The sequence below is a fragment of the Giraffa tippelskirchi genome, chromosome 7, assembly GCF_054371585.1.
Source record: "Giraffa tippelskirchi isolate mGirTip1 chromosome 7, T2T-mGirTip1v1.2.pri, whole genome shotgun sequence".
Taxonomy (NCBI): domain Eukaryota; kingdom Metazoa; phylum Chordata; class Mammalia; order Artiodactyla; family Giraffidae; genus Giraffa; species Giraffa tippelskirchi.
Window position 1 is genome coordinate 109,634,996 of NC_137281.1, and position 25,993 is coordinate 109,660,988.

The 25,993-nt window shown below is 41.2% G+C and overlaps 1 protein-coding gene across 12 annotated transcripts in view; it reads right to left on the bottom strand.

Annotated features, from left to right (window-relative positions):
• The window catches only part of TLN2 (talin 2), a 493,069-nt gene that overhangs the window by 261,616 nt on the left and 205,460 nt on the right, over window positions 1–25,993 (bottom strand). For all 12 annotated transcript variants that reach the window (XM_081507557.1, XM_081507550.1, XM_081507555.1 and 9 more), the window contains exon 3: window positions 21,676–21,740. The gene's annotated coding sequence lies outside the window, so the exon portion shown is untranslated. The remainder of the gene's footprint in view (window positions 1–21,675; window positions 21,741–25,993) is intronic.

Consider the following 25,993-nt stretch of genomic DNA (forward strand, 5'->3'; position numbering starts at 1 on the left):
GAAACTAAGAAAGACAAAAGACACATACAAGACACGTGACAAGTAATCACAATGAATGATTCTGCATTTGGTCCTCTTGCTATAAAGAACATGAATGGGGCATTTGTGGTGCAACTTGAAAGGCATCTGAGGATTAGATGGCAGTAATTGTGATGACTGCACTGTGGTTAGTTCAACGATGGCCTTTTCTAGGAAACACCTGCTCAAATAAAAGTAACCGGGGATGACTCTCCATTAGGTCAGCAACTTAAAATCAGATGGTTCAGGGAACCATTCTTTGTGTTGTACTTTCAAGCATTTCTTTAAGTTTGTGATTGATTCTAAAAACTTACAAAGTTGTTTTTTTTTTTAAAGGATGCATACCAAAGCAGTAAGAGTGGAAAGGAAGCTAGTCCAGATGAGCATTTCTCTCTGCTAAATTTTCATCCACCTCTAAAGCAAGGAAACAGCCCCCTCCCCGCCCCGCCCCGCTACTGCAAGCCCACAAACCCTGAGGGCTCCCACACTGCCTCTGTCCTCCCCCAACAGGCACAGTCCCTGCAAACGTTCTCAGGGTACACTGAAAGACTTCTAACTGCTCATCTTCTTCTGGTTTCTGCCCAGTACTCCACTGGAACTCATTCTGGCCACTTTTCACATCTCTTCCCTGCTGATAACATAGGCCTTCCCTTTCCAGTCTGCCCCCCTGCACAGCACTGGACACCAGTGGGTACTCTAGTGGACCTCCCCATCTCTGACCTCCTCCCTCTCCATCTCCTCTGGAGGCTCTCTACCTAGCCTAAACCTCATGATCCTTGAGTTCTCTCCTAGTCCCTCTTCCCCTCCTCCTCCTCCTCTTTCACACCTTTGCCTGGTGGATCTTATTTGCTCTTAGGACTTGAAATTACCAGATCTATAGAGAGAGGCCAGGCCTCTCTGTGTTCTCCTGATCCATGATGTCATCACATTTCCCCATGATCTTTCACAATATCAAATTTATGCTATCACCAAAAAATCACTCCACCTCCCACCCCCACCCCATGTTTCTGATCTAAATGGTAGCAGTTCAAGTTCAGTTGCTCAGTCATGTCCAAATCTGTGACCCCATGGATGGCAACATGCCAGGCCTCCCCGTCGATCACCAACTCTCAGAGCTTGCTCAAACTCATGCCCATCGAGTCAGTCATGCCATCATACCCTCTCATCCTCTGTCATCCCCTTCTCCTCCTGCTTTCAATCTTTCCCAACATCAAGGTCTTTTCCAATGAGTCATTTCTCCACATCAGGTAGCCAAAGTATTGGAGGTTCAGCTTCAGCATCAGTCTTTCCAATGAATATTCAGGACTGATTTCCTTTAGGATTGACTGGTTTGATCTCCTTGCAGTTCAAGGGACTCTCAAGACTCTTCTCCAACACCACAGTTCAAAACTATTAATTCTTTGGCACTCAACTTTCTTTATCATCCAACTCTCACATCCATACCCAACTACTGGAAAAACCATAGTATTGACTAGACAGACCTTTGTTGGCAAAGTAATGTCTCTGCTTTTTAAATGCTGTCTGGGTTGGTCATAGCTTTTCTTCCAAGGAGCAAGCGTCTTTTAATTTCATGGCTGCAGACACCATCTTCAGTGATTTTGGAGCCCAAGAAAATAAAGTCTGTCACTGTTTCCACTGTTCCCCCATCTATTTGCCATTAAGTGATGGGACCAGAGGCCATGATCTTAGTTTTCTGAATGTTGAGTTTTAAGCCAACTTTTTCACCCTCTTCTTTCACTTTCATCAAGAAGCTCTTAGGGTCCTCTAAGCTTTCTGCCTTAAGGGTGGTGTCATCTGCATATCTGAGGTTATTGATATTTCTCCCAGCAATCTTGATTCCAATTGTGCTTCATCCAGCCTGGCATTTTGCATGATGTACTCTGCATATACATTAAATAAGCAGGGTGACATATACAGCCTTGACGTATTCTTTTCCCAATTTGGAACCAGTCTATTGTTCCATGTCCAGTTCTAACTGTTGCTTCCTGACCTGCATACAGATTTCTCAGGAGGCAGGTCAGGTGGTCTGGTATTCCCATCTCTTTCAGAATTTTCCACAGTTTGTTGTGATCCACACAGTCAAAGGCTTTGGCGTAGTCAATAAAGCAGAAGCAGATGTTTTTCTGGAACTCTCTTGTTTTTCTATGATCCAGCAGATGTTGGCAATTTGATCTCTGGTTCCTCTGCCTTTTCTAAAACCAGCTTGAACATCTGAAAGTTCTCGGTTCACATACTGTTGAAGTCTGGGCTTGGAAAATATTGAGCATTACTTTGCTAGCATGTGAGATGAGTGCAATTGTGCGGTAGTCTGAGCATTCTTTGGCATTGCCTTTCTTTGGGATTGGAATGAATACTGACCTTTTCCAGTCCTGTGGCCACTGCTGAGTTCTCCAAATTTGCTGGCATATTGAGTGCAGCACTTTCACAGCATCATCTTTTAGGACTTGAAATAGCTCAGCTGGAATGTTAGATCCATAAGTCAAGGTAAATTGAAAGTGGTCAAACATGAGATGGCAAGAATGAACATTGACATTTTAGGGATCAGTGAACTAAAATGGACTGGAATGGGCGAATTTAATTCAGATGACCATTATATCTATTACTGTGGGCAAGAATCCCTCAGAAGAAGTGGAGTTGCCCTCATAGTCAACAAAAGAGTGTGAAATGGAGTACTTGGGTGCAATCTCAAAAATGACAGAATGATCTCTGTTCATTTCCAAGGCAAACCATTCAGTATCACAGTAATCCAGGTCTATGCCCCAACGAGTAATGCTGAAGAAGCTGAACAGTTCTATGATGACTTATAAGACCTTCTAGAACTAATACCAAAAAAAAAACATGTCCTTTTCATCAGAGGAGACTGGAATGCAAAAGTAGGAAGTCAAGAGATACCTGGAGTAATAAGCAAGTTAGGCCTTGGAGCACAGAATGTAGCAGGGCAAAGACTAACAGAGTTTAGCCAAGAGAATGGACTGGTCATAGAAAACACTTTCTTCCACAACACATGAGATGACTGTACATGGACATCACCAGATGGTCAGCACCAAAATCAGGCTGACTATATTCTTTGCAGCCAAAGATGGAGAAGCTCTATACAGTCATTGAAAACAAGACTGGGAGCTGACTATCACTCAGATCATGAACTCCTTATTGCAAAATCCAGACTTAAATTGAAGAAAGTAGGGAAAATCACTAGACCATTCAGGTGTGACCTAAATCAAATCCCTTATGATTATACAGTGGAAGTGACAAACAGATTCAACGGATTATATCTGATAGACAGAGTGCCTGAAGAACAATGGACGGAGGTTCATGACACTGTACAGGAGACAGGGATAAAGCCCATTCCCAAGAAAAACAAATGCAAAAAGGCAAAATGGTTGTCTGAGGAGGCCTTACAAATAGCTGAGAAAAGAAGAGAAGTGAAAGGCAAAGGAGAAAAGGAAAAATACACCCATCTGAACGCAGAGTTCCAAAGAATAGCAAGGAGAGATAAGAAAGCCTTCCTCAGTGATCAATGCAAAGAAACAGAGGAAAACAACAGAATGGGAAAGACTAGGTCAAGGTCCTCTTATCTCTAGAGATACCAAGGAAACATTTCATGCAAAGATGGGCTCGATAAAGGACAGAAATGGTATGGACCTAACAGAAGCAGAAGATATTAAGAAGAGGTGGCAAGAGTATACAGAACTATACAAAAAAGATCTTCATGGCCCAGATAACCACGGTGGTACGATCACTCACCTAGAACCAGAAATCAAGTGGGCCTTAGGAAGCATCACTATGAACAAAGCTAGTGGAGGTGATGGAATTCCAGCTGAGCTTTTCCAAGTCCTAAAAAAGGATGCTGTGAAAGTGCTGCATTCAATATGCCAGTGGCACCAGCAACCACCCAGCTGTCAAAGTCAGAAGTGAAACAGTCATCCTTGACAGGCACCTGTCCTCTGCTCTCACATCCAATCACCCGAGGACTGAAAACTTCAGCTCCTAAGCGTCTCTCAACTCTGTCCTCTTCTCCAGCTCTAGAATACAATTGTCTCCTGCCCAAATTAGTGCAAAATCATCCCAACTGGGCTCCTCATTTCTGTTCTTACTGCCCCTGGACACATACTCCATATCTTAAACATCCCACTCATCTTAAACCCTTTAGTGGATTTCCCCTGTTTTTAAGAAACATCTAAACCCCTTACTAGACATTAAAGATATCTTTGTCATGTCTATCTTAAATCCTCTGCACCGATTATATTACACTTTCCATCTTCAGCCTGCCAACAGTCCTGCTGCCAGCATTCAGCAGAATGCTGAGTACTCTGTAGACAGTCAATGAGTGCTTACTGAATGAACAAATGCATCACTTAGATGAGGGAACAATAGACCGACCTATTATCTAACACTGACTCAAATCTTCAGATCTACAGAAGTAGTAAGCATGTGACTAAAACCCCTGGCAAACACTTCAAAATGTCAGAGAGGGTCTGCACAAAGTAATTAGCAGTTAAAGGTCAAGGTCCTTGAGGTTAAATATTAAAGTGGAAGAAGGGAAACACAGTTGCTTACAATCAAGTACAAAGTGGTTCCCTCTATCACATGCCACACTAGGACTTGATGCCACTTTATTTAAGGTGTGGGGCACACTGCCCATGGTGTACTGATAGTAAACTCAAATACAGTGGGGCAGTGGGCTTGCCCAGGGACAGACAGACAGACCTAGATACATACACACATACACACATAACCAAGGGCCGGGAAAAGTCAGGTCTGCTCCACATAGGGGTCAAATAAACTCTAAGAAGAAAGACCAAATGACAACCAAAAACCAAACGAGGAACATTTATAGAAACTCACATGACACACAATGGTATGGAATGATCTTTCATTTATTATTTCTTATATTTACCCTAAAACTCCACTAAAATCTGCCCATTCTGGAGGCTTTGCTAAAAATAGAGGCTATTATTAATAAGGTTCCACTTTAATTTAGGTATTGCTGGGAGTCAAAGGAAACGTGCAGTCAAGAAAAAGAAAACAAATGCGATGGAATTAAGGCAAGTTTAGCTAAAAACCATAATTGAAATGGAATCAGTAATCTAATTAAGGGGTGGGGGGGTGCCACCAGCCTTTCCAGCCTCAGAAGGAGCACTTGATGGCTAGATGACAAATAAAAAGCTATCATGACTTCTAGTGACCCCAAGATGGCTCTGATGCCTACTAACCATTCACAGAGATCTTTCGCTGAGAGGAAAGACAGTCTAAGAAGAGTCCAAGAACACTTGAAGGGCAGAAGAAGGCCCACAAGCACAAAAAGGAAGCAACGTTCATGGGACCCAGGACCACAGGTGAGAAAATCAGGAGAGGAGAAGACCAAGGAGCCTCCAGGCCCTGCTGGTATGGGTGATGCCACCACACCGGCAGCTGCAGCCCAGCACAGAGTGCCGGCTGTGGGCCAGGCTTGTGCGGAACAGTATCTTACCACAAACGTTGTGGGAGGGTACTGTTCATTCCATTCTTCACAGCAGCAGAAAGGTCAATTCCACCCAATTTGTAAATCAGGCAAATGGTGAAACAAAGACTTGAACCGAAATCTGCCCAACTTCCAAATAATGACCTTCTTTTTGAAGTACCATGTCTAGTTACTCCCTTATAAATGACTGTTCTTATCCAGAAGAAGAAAGGGAGTGTCAGCTTAAAACACTCACAGAATAACCTGGTAGTGAGGAAGCTAGCCGGCCAAAGCATGGTGAAAACTCACCCTGCTTCACTGATCGATGTTCAGGTTAGAATAACCAGTGCTAAAGTAATGCATGACCAAGACAATACTTTAATTTACCATCCTTCATGGGGAAAATGAAATACTGTCCTCTAGGCCTGGATTCCACCATCACTGAACTTCTCCCTGTTGAATGATAGGTGTTCCTTTCCGAATATTACTCAAAATATTAATAATTTCAAGCTTAAAAAAATATTTATGACATGGCAGATGTTGCCTAAGTTTTATCAGTCACCAGCAATATTACTTATACTAATACTAATGACTAGGAACACTGGTGCAACACTAGTAACACCATGCCAGTCTATCCAAACAGACCACATGTAGCCAAGGAAGGGAAAATCAGATATTCTGTCCTTTTACACCCAGCGGTGGTGGCATATGTATCTGAAGAGGCATTTCCTGCAGTTTGGAACTGTGGCAAATACAGCGATTGGCTCACTTGTACAGAGAGGCTGAAAAGCTCACATGATGCCCAGGCTCTTTTGCCACTGTGGCGCCCAATGAGCCACAGACTCTGCCAATGAGACAGCTTCACAGGTGACTTTCCTTTGGAACTAAGGCACGGTGAAAAGAGGCAGAATGTGTATGCATCCTGAGAAGCCTCTTCTTTTAAAACTTTTTATTTTATATTGGGGTTGTTGTTGTTCAGTCGCTCAGGAGTGTCTGACTCTTTGTGATCCCAGGGACTGCAGCACACCAGGCTTCCCTGTCCTTCACCATCTCCCAGAGTTTTCTCAAACTCATGTCCACTGAGTCAGTGATACCATCCAACCATCTCATCCTCTGTCATCCCCTTCTCCTCCTGCCTTCAATCTTTCCCAGCATCAGGGTCTTTTCAAATCAGTCAGTTCTTTGTATCAGGTGGTCAAACTATTGGAGCTTCAGCATCAGTCCTTCCAATGAATATTCAGGACTGATTTCATTTAGGATTGACTGGTTTGATCTCCTTGCAGTCCAAGGGACTCTCAAGAGTCTTCTTCAACACCACAGTTCAAAAGCATCAATTCTTCAGTGCTCAGCCTTTTTTATGGTCCAACTCTCACATAAAAGTACTGCGGTATAACCGATTAACAATGTTATGATAGTTTCAGGTGGACAGCCAAGGGACTCAGCCATCTATATATATGGATCCATTCTCCCCCAAACTCCCCTCCCATTCATGCTGCCACATAACACTGAGCAGAATTCCCTGTGCTATACTGTAGGTCTTTGCTGGTTATCCATTTTAAATATAGCAATGTGTTCATGTCTATCCCAAACTCCCTAATTATTCCTTCTCCCACACCTTCCCTGGCAATCATAAGTCTGTTCTCTAAGTCCATGAATCTCTTTAGAAGCCATTTCTTTTCATAGGAGGCACAGAGCAGGAGCCAGCCATTCACTTGAGTATCTACCACTCACCCAGTACTTACTAGGTTCCTCATTAGAGACCTTCCCACAGCAGCAACCAGGGCAGCTGTCCAGATTCTGGCAGGAGATGAGGATTCTTGAGGTGGGGTGGGGTGTATGCTGGGGGCTTAGCCTAGAACTCACTCTTCCAAACCTTCCAAGGATCCTGGAAGCACTTGCCTCCAGGATTAAACCTACTTCAGCTCTAACTCCCTGGAGGAGATTCTGTGTCTAATACAGGAAATGTGAGCAATAAGAAGAAGCTCATCACTTCCACTACTTTATTAAATTTGCAAAATATTAGGTATAAAATACTTAACCACAAAGGATAAAGAAACAAACTCAATCTATTTTCATTATATTTTGGTACAATATCATTTGGGCCAGGGTAATGCTTATACACAATTGTATCACACCATTTTATAAACCTAAACCTACACTGTAATTCACCTCATTCATAAACATGAGATAACTTGACCTACTTTCTAATATATTCAGCTCCTTCTTGTCTGCATTAATCTGCAGTGACATTTTAAGAGTTGCTCTAATAATTTCCATTATATGAAAATGCATTTTTCATTTACATCATCTTTGATTTTCCTCCCACAAACAAAATATTGTTTTTTCAACAGTTAGCCTACAAATGTCATAGGAAACAAGATGTACAGGACAGCTGATACAAAAGGTTCCGCAATGAATTGGGCTCAGTTTTTTGACAGGGGATGAGGGTGGCTAGAGGAGGAAGAGGCAAAGAATGAGGCAATTTTGCCCAAGTCCACATAATATGGGATGGTGGGTTTGGCTCTCTTGTTGTATAACCTGTGGCAAATTAGAGAGCACAGCTTTAAACAGTAAATATGATTTCATATCAAATAAGGTAACGCTTTCCAAATAACATAATGCATCCTCTCATCCCAGTAATTTTCCAATCTCAGGTTATGAAGAAGAAACCCATTTCTATTCTCGTAGCCACTTACCAACTACATCCACACTTGACCATCAATAGCCTCTCATACTTGGGTTTCTTCCCTCTGACGAAGCCCTCTTTAAGCCCATTATCAACAATCCTTTCCAACAGGTCCTGCTGTGTTGGAAAACTTCCTCTGGCTCCCCAATACCGAGAGCAAAGGTTTGCAAACTACGGCCCACAAACAAAGAATGGTTTTTACATTTTTGAATGGTTGAAAAAAATTAAAAGAAGAATTACACTTCATGACATATGAAAACTGTGAAACTAATTTCAGTGTCCATAAATCTAGTTTTATTGAAACACTCATTTATTCATGAATTGTCTATGGCTGACTTTGCATTCCAGCAGCAGAGTTGAGCAGTTACAAGAGAGATGGTAACTTAAAATATTTACAGCCTAGTCCTGTACGGTAAATGATTGCCAACTCCTAGCTTGGGGTGTAGCATCCATAGCTCTTGGCCTGGCAGTGCAGGTCATGGAAACTTGGATCTAACCAACCTTCCTAAGCCTTATTTTCTTTTATTTGAAGACATAACATCTACTTCACTGAAATGCTCTTCTCCATTTGTCCCCAACATAACTCCTTTTCCTTCCTTGCCTTCTCTAAAGCTCCACCCAATTCCAATAGCTTTTAAGTTTTTTTCTAAAATTTATTATTATTGCTCTTATTTTATTTATTTATTTATTTTGCCACTTGGCTATAGGATCTTATTGAGACAGGGCAGAGAAAGCACCAAGTCCTGTTAGGATTTCCCTGGACCACTAGGGAATGCCCCCCACACCCCAATAGCTTTTCAATACCCTTCTCTTTCTCCATAAAAAGTGAGATCATACAGATTTATATTCCATGAGGTTAAAAAAGAAAAGTCATTTTTAAAATGCACAAAGGTATTCTCTACAGCACTATTCACAGTAGTAGAAGATGAAAAATATCCCAGTGTCCACCAATTGGGCAGGGTGAACAAGGTCAAAGCAATTCACACAATGGAGGATGGAACAGCTGTGCCAGTGGGTGAACTTCATCACTATGACCACTACATTACACCACCATGACCACAAGAGAACAACAGCCAGGAGAGAGTAAATGAAAAAAAGCAAGGTGGAGGGAAGTGTGCAGAGCATACTACTATTTGCCGAAGAAGGGGGTGAGATATAAATATTAATGTGAAAACATACAACCATTTGCTGAGATATTTTTTTCAAAAGTGCAAGAAGAAGTCTTATCTTTTTCAATTGCTACATAAGGGGAGGGAGGGAAACAGGATGGACATGCATGTGTGCTCAGTTGCTCAGTCATGTCTGACTCTGTGCAATCCTACAGACTGTAGCCCACCAGGCTTCTCTGTCCAAAGGATTCCCCAGGCAAGAATACTGAAGTGGGCTGCCATGCCCTTCTCCGGGGGATCTTCCCAGCCCAGGAACTGAACCCTTGTCTCTTATGTCTCCTGTATTGGCTGGAGGGTTCGTTATTACTAGCGCCATCTGGGAAGCCCAGCCCTTAAAATACTCTATTGTGCACGTAGCATGATATAAAGCAGATGAAAAAATATAACATTAGTGAAACAGAAATCTGGGTGAATGAAAAAATACAAAGTTGATAAAACTAGGTAAAAACCCTGTATACCTGAATTGCACTCAGAAGTATTCAGTTCAGTTGCTAGGTAGTGTTCGACTCTTTGCAACCCTGTGAATTGCAGCATGCCAGGCCTCTCTGTCCATCACCAACTCCCGGAGTTTACCCAAACTCACGTCCATCGAGTCAGTGATGCCATTCAGCCATCTCATCCTCTGTTGTCCCTTTCTCCTCCCGCCCTCAATCCTTCCCAACATCAGGGTCTTTTCCAAGGAGTGAACTCTACACATGAGGTGGCCAAAGTATTGGAGTTTCAGCTTCAACATCAGTCCTTCCAGTGAACACCCAGGACTGATCTCCTTTATGATGGACTAGTTGGATCTCCTTGCAGTCCAAGGGACTCTCAAGAGTCTTCACCAACACCACAATTCAAAAGCATCAATTCTTTGGCGCTCAGCTTTCTTCTCAGTCCAACTCTCACATCCATACATGACCACTGGAAAAACCATAGCCTTGACTAGACAGACCTTTGTTGGTAAAGTAATGTCTCTGCTTTTCAATATGCTATCTAGGTTGGTCATAACTTTCCTTTCAAGGAGTAAGCGTCTTTTAATTTCATAGCTGCAGTCACCATCTGCAGTGATTTTGGAGCCCAAAAAAATAAAATCTGACGCTGTTTCCACTGTTTCCCCATCTATCTGCCATGAAGTGATGTGGGCCTTAGAAAGCATCACTATGAACAAAGCTAGTGGAGGTGATGGAATTCCAGTTGAGCTATTTCAAATCCTGAAAAATGATGCTGTGAAAGTGCTGCACTCAATATGCCAACAAATTTGGAAAACTCAGCAGTGGCCACAGGACTGGAAAAGGTCAGTTTTCATCCCAATCCCAAAGAAAGGCAATGCCAAAGAATGCTCAGACTACTGCACAATTGCACTCATCTCACACACTAGCAAAGTAATGCTCAAAATTCTCCAAGCCAGGCTTCAACAATACGTGAACCAAGAACTTCCAGATGTTCAAGCTGGATTTAGAAAAGGCAGAGGAACCAGAGATCAGATTGCCAACATCCGCTGGATCATCGAAAAAGCAAGAGAGTTCCAGAAAAACATCTATTTCTGCTTTATTGACTGTGCCAATGCCTTTGACTGTGTGGATCACAATAAATTGTGGAAGATTCTGAAAGAGATGGGAATACCAGACCACCTGACCTGTCTCTTGAGAAACCTGTATGCAGGTCAAGAAGCAACAGTTAGAACTGGACATGGAACAACAGACTGGTTCCAAATAGGAAAGGAGTACATCAAGGCTGTATATTGTCACCCTGCTTATTTAACTTATATGCAGAGTACATCATGAGAAATGCTGGGCTGAATGAAGCACAAGCTGGAATCAAGATTGCCGGGAGAAATATCAATAACCTCAGATAAGCAGATGACACCACCCTTATGGCAAAAAGTGAAGAAGAACTAAAAAGCCTCTTGATGAAAGTGAAAGAGGAGAGTGAAAAAGTTGGTTTGAAGCTCAACATTCAGAAGTATTGGTATTAATTAATAATGAGTTTTATCTCTGTGTATGTACACACACACACACACACACACACACACATTCATCAGTACCTATTCCCTAGTTCAATTCACTGAGAGAATCCAGGAATAACAATAAATCCAGTAGTAATAAATATTCCTAGTTTCTGCATTGTACCTTCTAAATACTCAAAAGAACAAAGGTTTTTTAGAGAAGCAGTGGATCCAAGTTTGGGGTACAAAATGGATAAGAAAAACCAATAACATTTTGTTATACAAGAAAGGACACAAAAACACAAATTATGCCAAATGACTTGGTCATTAGTTTCCACTGGTCAAATATGGGACAATTTGAGTATCAATAAGAATATTAAATTGAAAGACATCAGTAATATTTACACTAAAAAAAAAAGAAAAAGAAAAAAAAAGAGCCAAAAAAAAAACCCCCCAAAACACCTTCAAAGTTAACTTTTAGATAATGCTACAAAAGAGAACTCATTGCTTTTTCAACAGAGTCAAAGTATCAAGCATTTATCCTGACATTTCTATGTGAATCTCAGGGTAAACAAACAGTTGTGATTAACTGTCTTTCTTCCTTCCTTTCTATTTTTTTGGCCACATCACACTGCTTGCAGGATCTTAGTTCCCTGATCAGGAATTGAACCTGGGCCCCAGCAGTGAAAGCACTGAGTTCCACCGGACCACCAGGGAACTCCCTAAATTTCTTTTTATATTAAGTATTCTCATTTATAAACACGGAAGGAATGACAGAATTGGCATATCACTGTTTTGCAATCACTAATGAATTAAAAGACATAGGTAATAGTCATCAATGATCAACAGTAGCACAAAATAAGACCACCATTTACTATGTATTTCTTAATGAAAATACACAGCCTGCCTATGATATAGTCTTGCCAAATAAAACAAAAGTCTATATATGAAGCTGACCAAAACTCAAGATTCAGTGAACAAATTACAGCAAACACAAGGAACAGAGGAACATGTTAAATGGCACTGTGGGGAATCAATGATGAAAATCCAGATTGTGAAAATTTCTACAGCACAGTTTCTCAACCTCAGCATTATTGACATTTTGCACCACATAATCCTTTGTTGTGAGGGGCTGTCTGTGTACAGTGGGTTATTTAGCAGTATCCTTGGCCTCCACCCACTAGATGTCAGTAGCACTTCCGAGCAGTGACAATAAGAATTGTGTCTAGACGGTGCCAAATGAAGAGAGAAGAGATCATCTCAGGTGGAGAATCTCTGCTGTCAAGGATAAACAGCCCAGTTTCTCCAATAAATCACAAGGGTGGGAAAAGATGGAAGGGTAACCTGTAGATTAAAAGGGGATTAGAAACATGTCAATCAACTGCAATGTATTTTTTTTTAAGTATTTATTTATTTACTTATTTGGCTGCATCGGGTCTTAGTTGCAGCATGTGGGGTCTAGTTTCTTGACCAAGGGATCGGACCTGGACCCCCTGCATTGGTAGTGAGGAGTTTTAACTACTGGACCATTACAGAAGCCCCCAATTGCAATCTATAAACCTTAGTTGGATCCTGATTCAAAGAAATTTTTTAAAAAAAGACAGTCAAAGAAATTTGAACATTAATTTGATATTTAATGATATTAAGGAAGCATTGGTAATTTCTATGTTTTTGGTGTAATAAGGTTTCGTAGATATGTTTTTAAGTCTTATCAATTAAAGACATATAATGAAATACTGACCGAGGAAAAAATTAAATAGCAAAGCAGTGCTTCCAAGTAACTGGTGGGAGACAGGAAGGTATGTGATGTAAGACCAGCTAAGAATTAATCATCATTGAACCTGAGTGATGGGCATGTAGCTCACCATACAATTCTCTTAACTTTTGGATATATTTGAAAGTCTCCATAATACAGAGGTATGAATAAATCAATTTGGCAGGTAATTTCATTCCCAGTCTTCACAGAGCACATAAGCTCCATAATGACCAGCAGAGGGATGTAAGAATTTATAGTTCCCCAGGTTTGTCCAGTTTCTAAATGCCTCTTGGGGTCCTATTGGGATGCTGAAAGTAATCATATTGTTTACAACACAGCCCTTATACACAGGAGCCAACTGCTTAGCTGCAAGCTCTTTCAGTGCTGGGAGGAGACTTGTGTTGGACTGAGTGGGCGCTAGAATTCTGACATCTAAGGTGGCATCTGCCTAAGGGATATTCTAGGGCAAATCTGTCTATAAAGGATTTTTGCCTAAGTCCTGGATACAGACGTTCACCTCCAAGTAAGGTATCAAATTTTCCTCATCCTGGAAGGAACCCAGGCTCTGTGAGCTGCCCAGCCCACCTCAGATCATCATCCTAGGTAAGAGAAAATAAACTTCTGTCTTGTTTAACCTATCAGGATTTATAGTCTTTTCCACTATGCACAGCAAAACTTACACCAATTAAGCCAGAAATAAATTCTCCTTTCTCTTGGAAGGCTGTTCTAGCCTATAAGAAATAGCCACTTCTTTCTCTGAACTGACTTTTTTCCTGCACATTTGTCACTGATGCCTCTGCACTCTTCCTGGAACTTTTTTCTTCCTGGAAACTTGCAGACCAAACACGGCAATGTCATTGCGTGCTCCAGGGCCAATTCTTATTTCTGTCCTTCCTAGCTCAGAGCATTGACTGTGCCTCCTCTGAATCCAAGTTTCTGTGGACAGCAGCCACCAGAGAGGACAAGGGCCTCCAAAAGCTCCACACAGCTTATTCCCCAGGCCTGTGTTCAACTCTCCAGTGGGACAGAAAAAGGAACCAAGAATCCTGTGTGACCCAGATGCCTAAGCTGAAAGCTCTCCTGCAGCGGAGATCGAGTCATTCTTCACTCCTATAAAACGTACTTGGGGAATGTTTAGGATCAGGTAATAAAAGACTAATAAAAAAGACTTCCTTAAATGTCACTTATTACCCTCTCTTGCTCAAGGGTTGGGCTCTATCCCAGTCTTCTAGAAGCTATGTTTCTAGGCATGGGATAAAACCTTAACCAAGATTTAAATTATCCTAGGAGACTTTTCCCCCAAATCACTTTTGCCCAAGTATCACTTGAATATAAAACTGAAGATCAATGATCTTTGTACAATGGAACCAAAATTGTCTCATATGTACTACAACTCTGTTCACCTAGCACACTTTCCTACCCTGACAACCCATCAATTGATAAATAACAAATTGCCAAGTCAGAATTTATCTTTGCAAGATGATGGCAAGGTCATCTTGGACTAATCATTACCTAACTGAAATGTGAGAATTCACCTCTGGTCACCATTTCAACAAGGGAAATATTGACCCCTCTCTATTTATTCAGTCTCAATTTCACTAAACTCAGATAGTTCCTCTATAAACAAACAAGCGTGCATGCATGCTAAGTCATTCAGTCGTGTCCAACTCTTTGCAATCCTAAGGACTGTAGCCCACCAGGCTCCTCTGTCCATAGGATTTTCCAGGCAAGAACACTGAAGAGGGTTGCCATGCCGAGGCATTGTTCTAAAGACATCTCTTTCATGCTTATTTTGGGAACATACACAAAATAGGTCAAGATGTTTGGAGAATAAGCACTATTTGCACTGAGGAGCCCATAGTAATGCCACCACCTTGACCTAGCAGAGGAGACCAAGAGGAACTCCATCCGCAGCCACTGACATCTCAATGGGCTATGACACAGAAAGCAGATGACCAGCTCCATGGTAGACGGTGGAGAGACTGCTGGTTCCACTATTAAAGCTCCGCCTGGGGTCTATTTAGTAAGTAAGGCAAGCATCCCAGAGAAGGGAGAAGGCCAGCACTGTGTGGACCCAACAGCCATCCATCTGGTCACTGTCATAACAGTAACTCACTAAATACAGTTAAGCCAAATGATTTACTCCGACCAGTGCATTCATGAGAGAAAGTAAAGTGTGCTCAAAGTACAACTTGATTGTCGCTCCAATCTTTCTAAAATAACTACCAAAACACACCTTATATTAAGGTAATCAGAGAACTCCCCTGGTGGTCCAGTGGCTAAGGCTCCATGCTCTCAATGAAGGGGGCGCAAGTTCAATCTTTAGTCAGGGAAACTAGCTCCCATATGCAACTAAAGACACCATATGCTGCCACTAAGACACAGCGCAGCCAAATAAATAATGAATAAATATTTTCAAAAAAGATAATCAAATGCACCTAACTCACACACAAATACTTGGAGATATAAGAAAACCCTTAGATCAATAGCCACCATTGATAAAGCACCTTTCCAGTTCACCAGCAGGACAAAGAGTATAAAGCCCTCTTTATCACTTTGAATTCCCAAAAGGGACATTAAGTAGGTAAGTACTTTCCAATTTCCAGTCATTCTGTATAAGGAGTCCCTGATCACACAGTGCAGCCACAAGATTGAAGATGGGAACTAAAACAGAGCTGATTCTCCTAGAGCAGCAGGAATTTTTCAGGGGAAGATAGAGGTTTGTTGAAGAAAGCATGCAAGAGACAGAAGTCTTCTAATATATAAAACTACAGCTGCCGCCATGCCCCCAGCCTGTGCCAGAATCTAAGAAGCACTTCCCAGTGGAGACCTTGGATATCTCTCATTGAGAATATCAACTTCATGGTGTGCAAAATGTCAAGGGTAACATCTGTTTCATGGGGCTTGTGTGAAGATTTCCATAGATACCAGGCCTCTAGTACCGAGGTGCCTAACACATCAGGTCCTCATTAGATGATGGTTAAGGTCAAAGATGAATTGGGCTTCACTGGTGACTCAGTGGTGAAAAATCTGCCTGCCTAGACAGTAGATTTGGGTTCAATCTCTGGTTCAGGAAGATCCCCTGGAGAGGAAATAGCAACCCACTCCAGTATTCTTGCCTGGAAAATCTCACGCACAGAGAAGGCTGGCGAGCTACAGTCCGTGGGATCGCAAAAGAGTTGGACATGACTTAGTGTTTAAACAACAACAACGTCAAAGACCAGGCTACTGCCCCTTTATAGACACCAGAGCCTGAAGCTACTTTTCCAACAGCAGAAAAAACAACAACAACAAAAACTTCTCCTGGCCATTAGCACTAGCTCACAGGCAAGTAGCACACCCAGAAATCAGTTCTTGCTAAAGCCTGCGCCAGTGAGACCTCCAAAAATAAAGTGGGTTCCCAGTAGGGATGAGAAGGTAGAGTCTAGAAAAAGACTCAAGGCTGTGTTCAAGACTGCTGGGGCTGCGTGCAAGGGAGGATCCACTCACATGTGCTCCATGGCAGGGCCTAGGTGTGAGGATATCAGGCTCAGAGAGGAAGAGATATAACCACTACATAATCTGACTGCCATGGGAACAGCAGCTACCTAATTATGATAGAGTAAAAGGCTGCTTCTTGGTTTTAACATTCGGAATGGAGTTATAGGTAACTCATGGAAGCCTTTGCAGGGATGAAAGAACAGAATATAATTATTACCAACTCCGAAAATATAAAATTCAAAGGTATAGCTGCCCAAAATGGAAAGGTTGAGTGGGGGAGGATGGTAGACAAGAAATAGTGGCTCTAGGACACAGCAATAGTGCCTCTAAGACTAGAAGAGGCTGCACGTGTCATCCAAGGGCATAGAGGAAGGATTCAAAGCATGAACCAGCCATAGAAGGAAGGGAGGTGGGAAGGTCAGACAGAGCTAAACAGCCATCACAAGATACCAAGAAACTGCTTTTTAAAACTGATAAAGGGAGAAATGGTGCTGCAAGCATAATATTTATATATGTGGAAATCACCGAACAAGCAGGAAAAATGATCCATGGGGGTTGGGGTGGCAGGGACGGCGGGAAGTGGTTATTTCTAAGAAGTAAAGCTGGTAAGTGAAGGAAGAGAGAGGGTGAGATACTTGTTCCTTTCCATGAGAAGCTTTTCTGTAGCATTTTCTGTTTTTAGCCATTTGCATGAATTACTTTGACTTAATTTTTTTTTTTTTTTTTAATGAAAGAGCCTCTATAAGACCATTGTTTGGACCACAGCAGGAGGATTCTTCTCAACTTCTACTAGGCCTGACGGTGGTGTGTTGAGAAGACTGCAGCTGGCCTTACGGTGTGTTTACTTTATTTTAATCTTAGCGAAGTCATGTTTAAACTCTTCAAGTGCAGTAGGCATTTTACAGTTCTGGAAAGCTGTCCAATTCTGGTTTGTTGTAAACAGAATAGAAAGGCTTTGATGGTCATTTTAGATTGTCAGAATATGGGGCTTCACAGCTAAAAAAAAAAGAGAGTCATTTTCAAGATACATGTTCAATAGGCAAAAGTATTCAGAGTCCTGGAGACCATGAAATACAACCAATTCTTAGACAGCAAAGGCTCAAATCTTGAGTTCTCCAGGAAGGCTTTTGAACTTGGAAAGAAATTAACTGATGAACATAATCAGCCAAAAAGCTTATGAAACAGCACATTCTACAACACCCATGGATTAATTACGAAAAAGGATCTGGAAATGGTTATTGTTGTTGTTCTGCAACATTTAGCAAATACAGAAAGCAGAGAAAGGACCGCAGCACAAGTTTGGAAATCCTGATCAAGGAGATAATGTTAATTAGGACTCCCAGCCACTCTGGGAGTCCACAGGGGGTGGCAAGGGGCAATGCCTACAGTCAACAAGCAGAGTCACCTCAGGAAACCAGCTAATGGAGATGGCAGGAAGACAGAAGTGCATAACAGATTACATTTTTAATGAAGAAAAGCAAGCACAGGAACAACTTATCTTTTCTGACATAGCCATTTAAGTGACTGATACAGAGTAACAAATAGCTATGTAGATCCTGCCTTGAATTTTACAGATTCAATCCTCTCCTAAACAGCACTGGGAACTAAAAATTCCCCAAGAGCCAAAAACAATGTTTTTCATTTAAAATCAGTTTTAAAATATTTTTTCTTACTAGCCTGCAGGGAACATGGAGATAAGTTCAGATTATTGCATCTATTCTCAAATCTGGAATATACCACGAGTCATTAAGTTAAACACTAAACAAATCATTTATCATATGCTCCCCTCCATCTACTCTCCATCAGTCTTGCTCATCTCTCTCACTTGCTTGCAATGCTTTAAAGCATCGCCTTTATTCTTGTGAAGCATGGCTGTCTCACATTTAATAGCTCATTGCTACAACATCTCACCCAGCATGGCCTAGCCTTCTGAGAGGCTCACAACATGACTGATTGATAACATTGTTCATTCTTTAAATTTTATTCAGAGGACTGGCCCAGATCCCTACAATTCTACTTACTATCATTTATGTCAAAATAAAAGTGCCTCTAGCATTTATTCATGACTTCAGACACTTCCAGAAACGTCAACATTTCAGATCATTTCTCTTATTCCTATACATTTAAGAGAAGTGTTTCTGTTATTGTCATCATTGTTTGATACAGCTTTTCCCTTTAAAAAAGCGGGGGATGGGGTGGGCAGTAAAATAAATATCCCTGGGGTGGAAACAACCCAACTGAAGCATACAAATCAGGCAGTAAACCAAATGTCAGGCTGACAGAAGGGGAAACAACCAGATAAGTCTGTCAGATTTCATTTAAGTTTCCCAGAAACTAGGAATGTTAAAACACAAGAAAGCCAGACATCACTGGGGGGAAGAGTTTAAAAGGACTGAATCACCATGTTGCAATCAACAAAGACCATAGTTAACAACACAGCATTCCTGAAGCAATTAGGGTTAGGCATGCAGCTTCTTGAACCATGTGTTAACTATATTGCTCCTCCCTCACACTATTTCACCATCCTCATAATTCAGTCCATTATTGCCTGTGTCCTCCACCCATCCCACCCCTCCAACATATCCCCACATCTCCAAGGAGAAGTAAGCAAGAACCATACTCTTCCATTCTCTACAGACCCACGGCATAAGAACACACTTGGCACACTGTTTTTGGATCTGAAATTGATGGGAAACCCATGTATCTGATGCTGGGAAAGATTGAAGACAGAAGGGGAAGGGGGTGACAGAGGATGAGATGGTTGGAAGGCATCACCGACTCAATGGGCATGACTTTGAGCAAGCTCCAGGAGATGGTGAAGGACAGGGAAGCCTGGCATGCATGGGGTTGCAGAGAGTTGGACATGACTGAGTGACCAAACAACAATGATATATCTGATGTGTTTCCTGTCCACTGTGCCCAGGCCCTTCACTGAGACTGGCCCACCCAGTGCTGTCTGCACATCCTCAAAAGACAACATCCATGTCAAGACACCCAGAAGATCTCAGGGCAGGATGGCTCCTTTACTCTTTCCTGTCCTGTATACGTCTGGTCCCACTGCCCTCAGCTCCTAACTCTTGACCATGTTCTTGACTCCTTCCCAGCCTTGCATTCCTCACACTTGGCATTTGCAATTGTGTCCAGAGTTAGATATTCAGCTCTTCTCACCCCTAGCTCTCAGTATCCCTACAGGGCAGGCAGATACTTATCCGTCAAACATCACATGTCCAGAGGCTGCCCACAGTGGTGTGAAGCGAAGATTCTGTACACTTTTATCAGACAACTCAACACACTGTCACGTCTTCATGTTTCCACTGACTGCAAGGTGGCTCACAGCTAAATTTAATGTTCACATGAACGAACCATTTTCACTTAGGTTCCCTAGCAGAACAATCCCTTGTCTTTTCACCTCTGACTTCTTGTCAGAGAAGTCAACCATGCCAGCTGTCACAGTACTTTCTGAAAATAGCCAATGTATATAACTAGAGTATATTTCTTTCCCACTTTAAAGGAATGATACAGTTTTAGAGGTAGAAGAGCTCTTATCAGTCACACACCCCAATATTTCCCAGAAATCAGTCCCCAGGCCTGCACTAGTTGATGTTTAATGGTCAGTGGTCACCAGAGAAACAAGAAAGAGGAAGGAAATAAAGAGCTTTTTCACAACACTAAACACAATCAAAAGACAAATTCACAACACACCTACTTTTTCAGTATTAAAATATTTCTTCTTTCATGAAATATATTAGCAGATGCTAGTTATTTTTGAAAAATCTTTATGAAAAACTGTAAATACAAAACAGAGAGATTAGCAAATAAATAGAGAACACTCATGCACTATCCAGCTTAAACAATTACCAACTTCCTTTGAGTATAGTCTGAAAAATCTAGTCAAAATAGGTCTTCATTTTTTGTTTTCCTTTTCCACAAAATCTAAAAGTGTGGGAATTATGAGGCTGGGCCAGCCTCTACATTTTACAGATAAGGATTTGGAGACTAGCAGAGATTAACCCGTCTAGAGTTGCACAGCTGGTCAAGAACTAATATATCTGTTATGCCATGATATGGTTTTGGAGCAGAAACCAATCCTTTTTAATCTGCCAGACTTTAACTGAGTCACAGCCAAGACCTGCAGAAGACCGCCTTTTGTCCCTGCCCAGGGTACTTCATACACACTACTTGGGAGCAGGTAGGCACGACAAGTACAACCAAATGAGGAAAACCAATAATCTGTAACCAATGTTTACTTCATCTCACACTATAGCAATTGTGTCCCATTGCTGGAGGGCTCCAGGAATCACTAAACTGTTTCAGCACAAAGATTACTGAAAATAGGTCCATCATTACTGAAAAAAAGGTATCTTTTTAGATACCATATGCATGAGTTAATATACAATATTTGACTTTTTCTTTCTGACTTACTTCACTCTGTATAATAGGCCCTAGGTTCATCCACCTTGTTAGGACTGACACAAATACATTCTTTTTTATAGCTGAGTAATATTCCATTGTATAATGTACCACAATCTCTGTATCCATGCAGACACAGACCTAGAGAACAGAATTGCGGACATGGTAAGTGAAGGAGAATATGGGACTAACTGAGAGAATAGCATGGAAACATATACATTCCCATATGTAAAATAGACAGCAGGCGGAAATTTGCTGTGTGACACAGGAAGCTCAACCCAGTGCTCTGTGACAACCTAGAGGGGTGGGATGGGGAGGGAGATGGAAGGGGAGTTCGGCAGGGAGGGGACACATGTATACCTCTGGCTGATTTATGCTGAGGTAAGGCAGAAACCAACACAATATTGTAAAGCATCCTCCAATTAAGAAAAAAAAAAGTTGCTGAAAGTTCTACATTAACTTCTCATCCAGTACTTCCCTCTCTATCTCCAAAATTATAAGGCAAATTTTGAGTGAGTGAATGAGAATCCACACAATAAGCTAACAAAACAGCTACTAACCCCTTTTTCCAAGCCCTACCATGCCCCCATCAAACTAGCAGACGGAAAAAAATCACACAGCAGTGGAGGTAATAAGACCAGGCAGTTACACTCCTATCTCACAGAACCGTGGTAAAAAAAAAAATCAAACAAGACAGTATGAAGTGACAATGTTTTAATGCTCTGTAAAATTTTATCAGTGCAGGAAGGTGACCCATTGAAAATAAAATATTTTTTTTAACAGACTCACCTAAATTCTCAGTTTATGTGGAGTCGATTTCCCTGAAGCATCTGAGAATCCTTCAGCAGCAATACCTAAAACAGTTATGAAAACCATCAGAATCAACTAATGTTATAGACATCAGTTTTCAAAAAAAAAAAAAAATCTCAATCTATACATTTGGTCATTTCCCCCACACTAAGCGTGAAAGGAAATAACTCAGGAAACAATGAATTTCCGCTGCAACACATGGGCTGGGAATTTTCTTGACCAACAGGGAATCGAGGTCCCAAGGCACTTATTTCAGCGACCAACATTACGTTCCAGTTGGCAAAGAAGCAAAACACATTATTTTCTTCCCTGTGATGGGAATGTTTAATGGCTTTAGATTTAAACAAAGATCAAATATATACATTATCCTTCCTGCCACCACCTACATTTAAAACAAAAATCACAGGCACTGCACTGATTGTTTTTAAAATCAGCATCCATGAGCTCTTGTCTTATTCACTTTTTTCCTCCATCGTTCTTGAAACCTGTCTGTGAAGCAGTCCCGTCTTGCTTCCACTGTTTCCATCTGACTCCTAGTTCTCTGAGGTGCTGATATCCGAGCATTTAGCACCTTATCCATGCAAACTCAATTTGAAACAGAGAGGAATCATAATCGATCATAGATTATGGCCAACAAAATGGGCCAGCATTAAACATTAATCAATTACTGCTGTTAATAGTTAAACAATGGCCTGAGTGAGAACACATATATGAAACAATCAAACAATAAACATGCAGCCACAGAACCAAGTTTCATATGAAATAGACCAAGTGCATGTAATCTAGTCTGGGTAGGTATATGAGACTAGTTAATAAAAGATGTTGGCTGGCTGTATGGGAGGAGAGAAAAATCTAGCACGCGCTCTCTCTCTCTCTCTCTCTCTCTCTCTATTTAAAGAGAATAAATTCAAAATAGAATCAAATGAGTACTAGAAAAATATACAGATGAATAGTTTTATAATACTAAGATAGAAACGCCCTTTTTAAACATGACATCAAAATGTAAAACTCAAGGACTGAGACATTTGGCTGGCAACATTTTTTTTTAATCTCAAATACAGGAAAGGCAAAAACAAGTGAAAAATAAAGACAAAAAACAAACAAACTTAGATACTTTGGGTAAAATAAGAAACTAAGTAAAATATTCATACAAGAGCTATATGAAAGGTCGCTATCCTTATGGGAAAATGTCTTAAAAGCCAGTAAGGAGGGGCCTCCCTGGCAGTCCAGTGGTTAAGATTTCGCCTTCCAATACACGAGGTGTGGGTTCAATCCCTAGTCAGGGAGCTAAGATTCCCCATGCCTCAAGGCTAAAAAACCAAAACATAAAAACAGAAGCAGTATTGTAACAAATTCATTAAAGTCTTTAAAAATGGTCCATATCAAAAAAATCTTTTTAAAAAGTCAGTAAAGAAATTAATACCTCAGCTCAAAATGGATGAAGCAAATTAATAAACTTCCCATGAGAAGAAATAGAACAGTGAACAGTAACAAATGCATGAAGAGATACTCAATTATACTAACAATGGGAAAATCAGTTCAGTTCAGTTGCTCAGTCATGTCCGACTCTTTGCAACCCCATGAATTGCAGCACGCCAGGCCTCTCTGTCCATCACCAACTCCCGGAAAATACAGCTTCAGAAAACCGAGCTCTTTTTATCTGTCAGATTGGTGATGATGTCCAAGACTGATAGGAACTGTTGTTATGGGCACAGCTCACAATGTAGCCACTTTGGCAATTATATTAGCGTGTAAAATGGCACACCTTTTGATCTAGCAATCTTTCTCTAAGAATCTACTCAATACAGATTATTGTGAAAGCAGAAAGATGGATACACATAACATGTTTATAATCACTGAAGGCGGAGGGAGTAAGTATCCTAAAGGTTTACAAATAGGAGATGTCAAGTAAACATGTATTTATTGATGATATTTATTGATACGAAAAGAGCCACGATACACTTCTGAGTAAATAAAACAGGCAAGACTTCCCTGGTGGCACAGTTGATAAGAATCCACCTGCCAAGGCAGGGAACACGTGTTCGATCCCTGGTCTGGGGAAGATCCCACATGGTGCGGAACAACTGAGCCCGTGTGCCACAACTACTGAAGTCTGTGTGCCTAGAGCCCATGCTCCACAACAAGAAAAGCCACCACAATGAGACCTGTGCATGGCAATGAAGAGGAGCCCTTGCTGACCGCAAATAGAGACAGCCCCTGAACAGCAACAAAGACTCAGTGCATCCATAAATAAAGAAATAAAAATTAAAAAATAAAACAAAACAGGTAAATGACCATGCAAAGTATGACTACATTTCTGCGTGTGCATGTTAGTGTTTCTAGATGTCCTTATACATGCTAGAAGGACGTTTATTAAAACAGTAATGATTGCCTGACTATCTGATTTTTAAAGCATTCCTGCTTTTCTTTTTAACTGTTTGAATTTCATATAATGAGCATGAATTTTTTTTCCCGCAAAGAACACAGTGGAGCTGTTTTTTAATGTCATGCTTGAGTGTAAAGTAATACACCGCATAGATTGCTACTTTCTCTCCATCACCTTCTCTCTCCTCCTTGTGACGTTTGTGTCACATGTGTGCTTGCTGTGAACACTGATGAGAGAGGTCCTTGCCTTCTCTCTGGTTCCTGTTCATTCCTGAGGACCACTTCATCCTTGCCTTAAGTTCCTAAGACACACCTCTATCCTTATTATAAATCTTTTTTTTTTCTTTTACTTAAGCTAGCTTGAGTTTCTTATCTGTGACCAAAGGAACCCCATGTAACACAGTGCTGCTTTTGATTTCCCACCTTCTCAATCATCCATTCCATTTGAAAACAGAACAGAACAGTGAATCTTGTAATCACATGAATGAAGATTTGTTGTATACCATGCCATGTATTGTTTATGACCTACAGCCAAAGGAACTGAAGCAGGCAGCTCAAAGTTAGTATAACAAAGGCAAAAATACTATTCAATACTTCAAGAGATAGAGGAGCTCTTTCCTGACTAACATGAGAACCCATGAAAAGACTATTTGAAAAAGAATAAAAACAAAGGGGACATATTTGTTCAGATGGGCTATTTCTATGGTTAAAATAGTCTCCATTATCATGTTTTAACCACTTTGCAGATTTATTTTTATTGGGTTATATTTACATATGAAAAGCTTTTTTTCTTTCTATTTAGACTATAAAATACAGAAATGTATTCCCATAATGGGCCCATTATGTTCAATTTATCTCCAGCAGACAAATTTACTCTTCTCATTGCCCTATCTTTAAAGGTTCAGAAGTTCCATATAATACAAGAATCCTCCTAAGACTGTAATTACAAACCTGGCTAAAAAGCAACAAATATACAAATCCCTTCAGAGGTGTATTGGATGTCAAATACAAATCTAATTAATCCCCCTCAATCTCCCAAAGGGTCCTCTCCCAAAAAAAATTTCTCTAGAAAGGAGAAAAAGGACTATCCAATTTCAAAGACAAGCCATCAAAGATTTAACTAAACATCTGTGCCTCCAGGGCATCACTGAGACAAACCCACAGGCCACCCAGTGCCCACTGCTGGCCTCTGTTCTGACTCCCCCTCTCCCAGGGCAGGGGTATCTTTCTAAGTAGACAGATGGGGGAGCCAGGTAAGTCCATATTTGAGGCTGAGATGCATTAGGAGTTGAGACAGAACATGGCATTTAGGGGAAGAGCAACAGCCGAGTGATTTACAGTGACTGATCCTGATTCTGTCATTTATTAGACCTAGACAGCCTATTAAAAAGCAGAGACATCACTTTGCCAACATACATCCGTATAGTCAAAGCCATGGTTTTTTCAGTGGTCATATATGGATGTGAGAGTTGGACCATAAAGAAGGCTGAGCGCCGAAGAACTGATGCTTTCGAACTGTGGTGCTGGAGAAGGCTCTTGAGAGTCCCTTGCTCAGGAAGGAGATTAAACCAGTCAATCCTAAAGGAAATCAACCATGAATATTCACTGGAAGGACTGAAACTGAAGCTGAAGCTCAATTGGCCACCTGATGTGAAGAGCCAACTCACTGGAAAAGACCCTGATGCTGGGAAAGACTGAAGGTAGGAGGAGAAGGGGCCAACAGAGGATGGATGGTTGGATGGCATCACTGACTAAATGAACATGCATTTGTGAACATGAGCAAACTCCGGGAGGTGATGAAGGACAGGGAAGCCTGCCATGATGCAGTTCCATGGGGTTGCAGAGTTGGACACGACTGAGCAGCTGAATGACAACAGTTGGTCATTTGGCCTTGGTCTACCTCAGTTTCTTC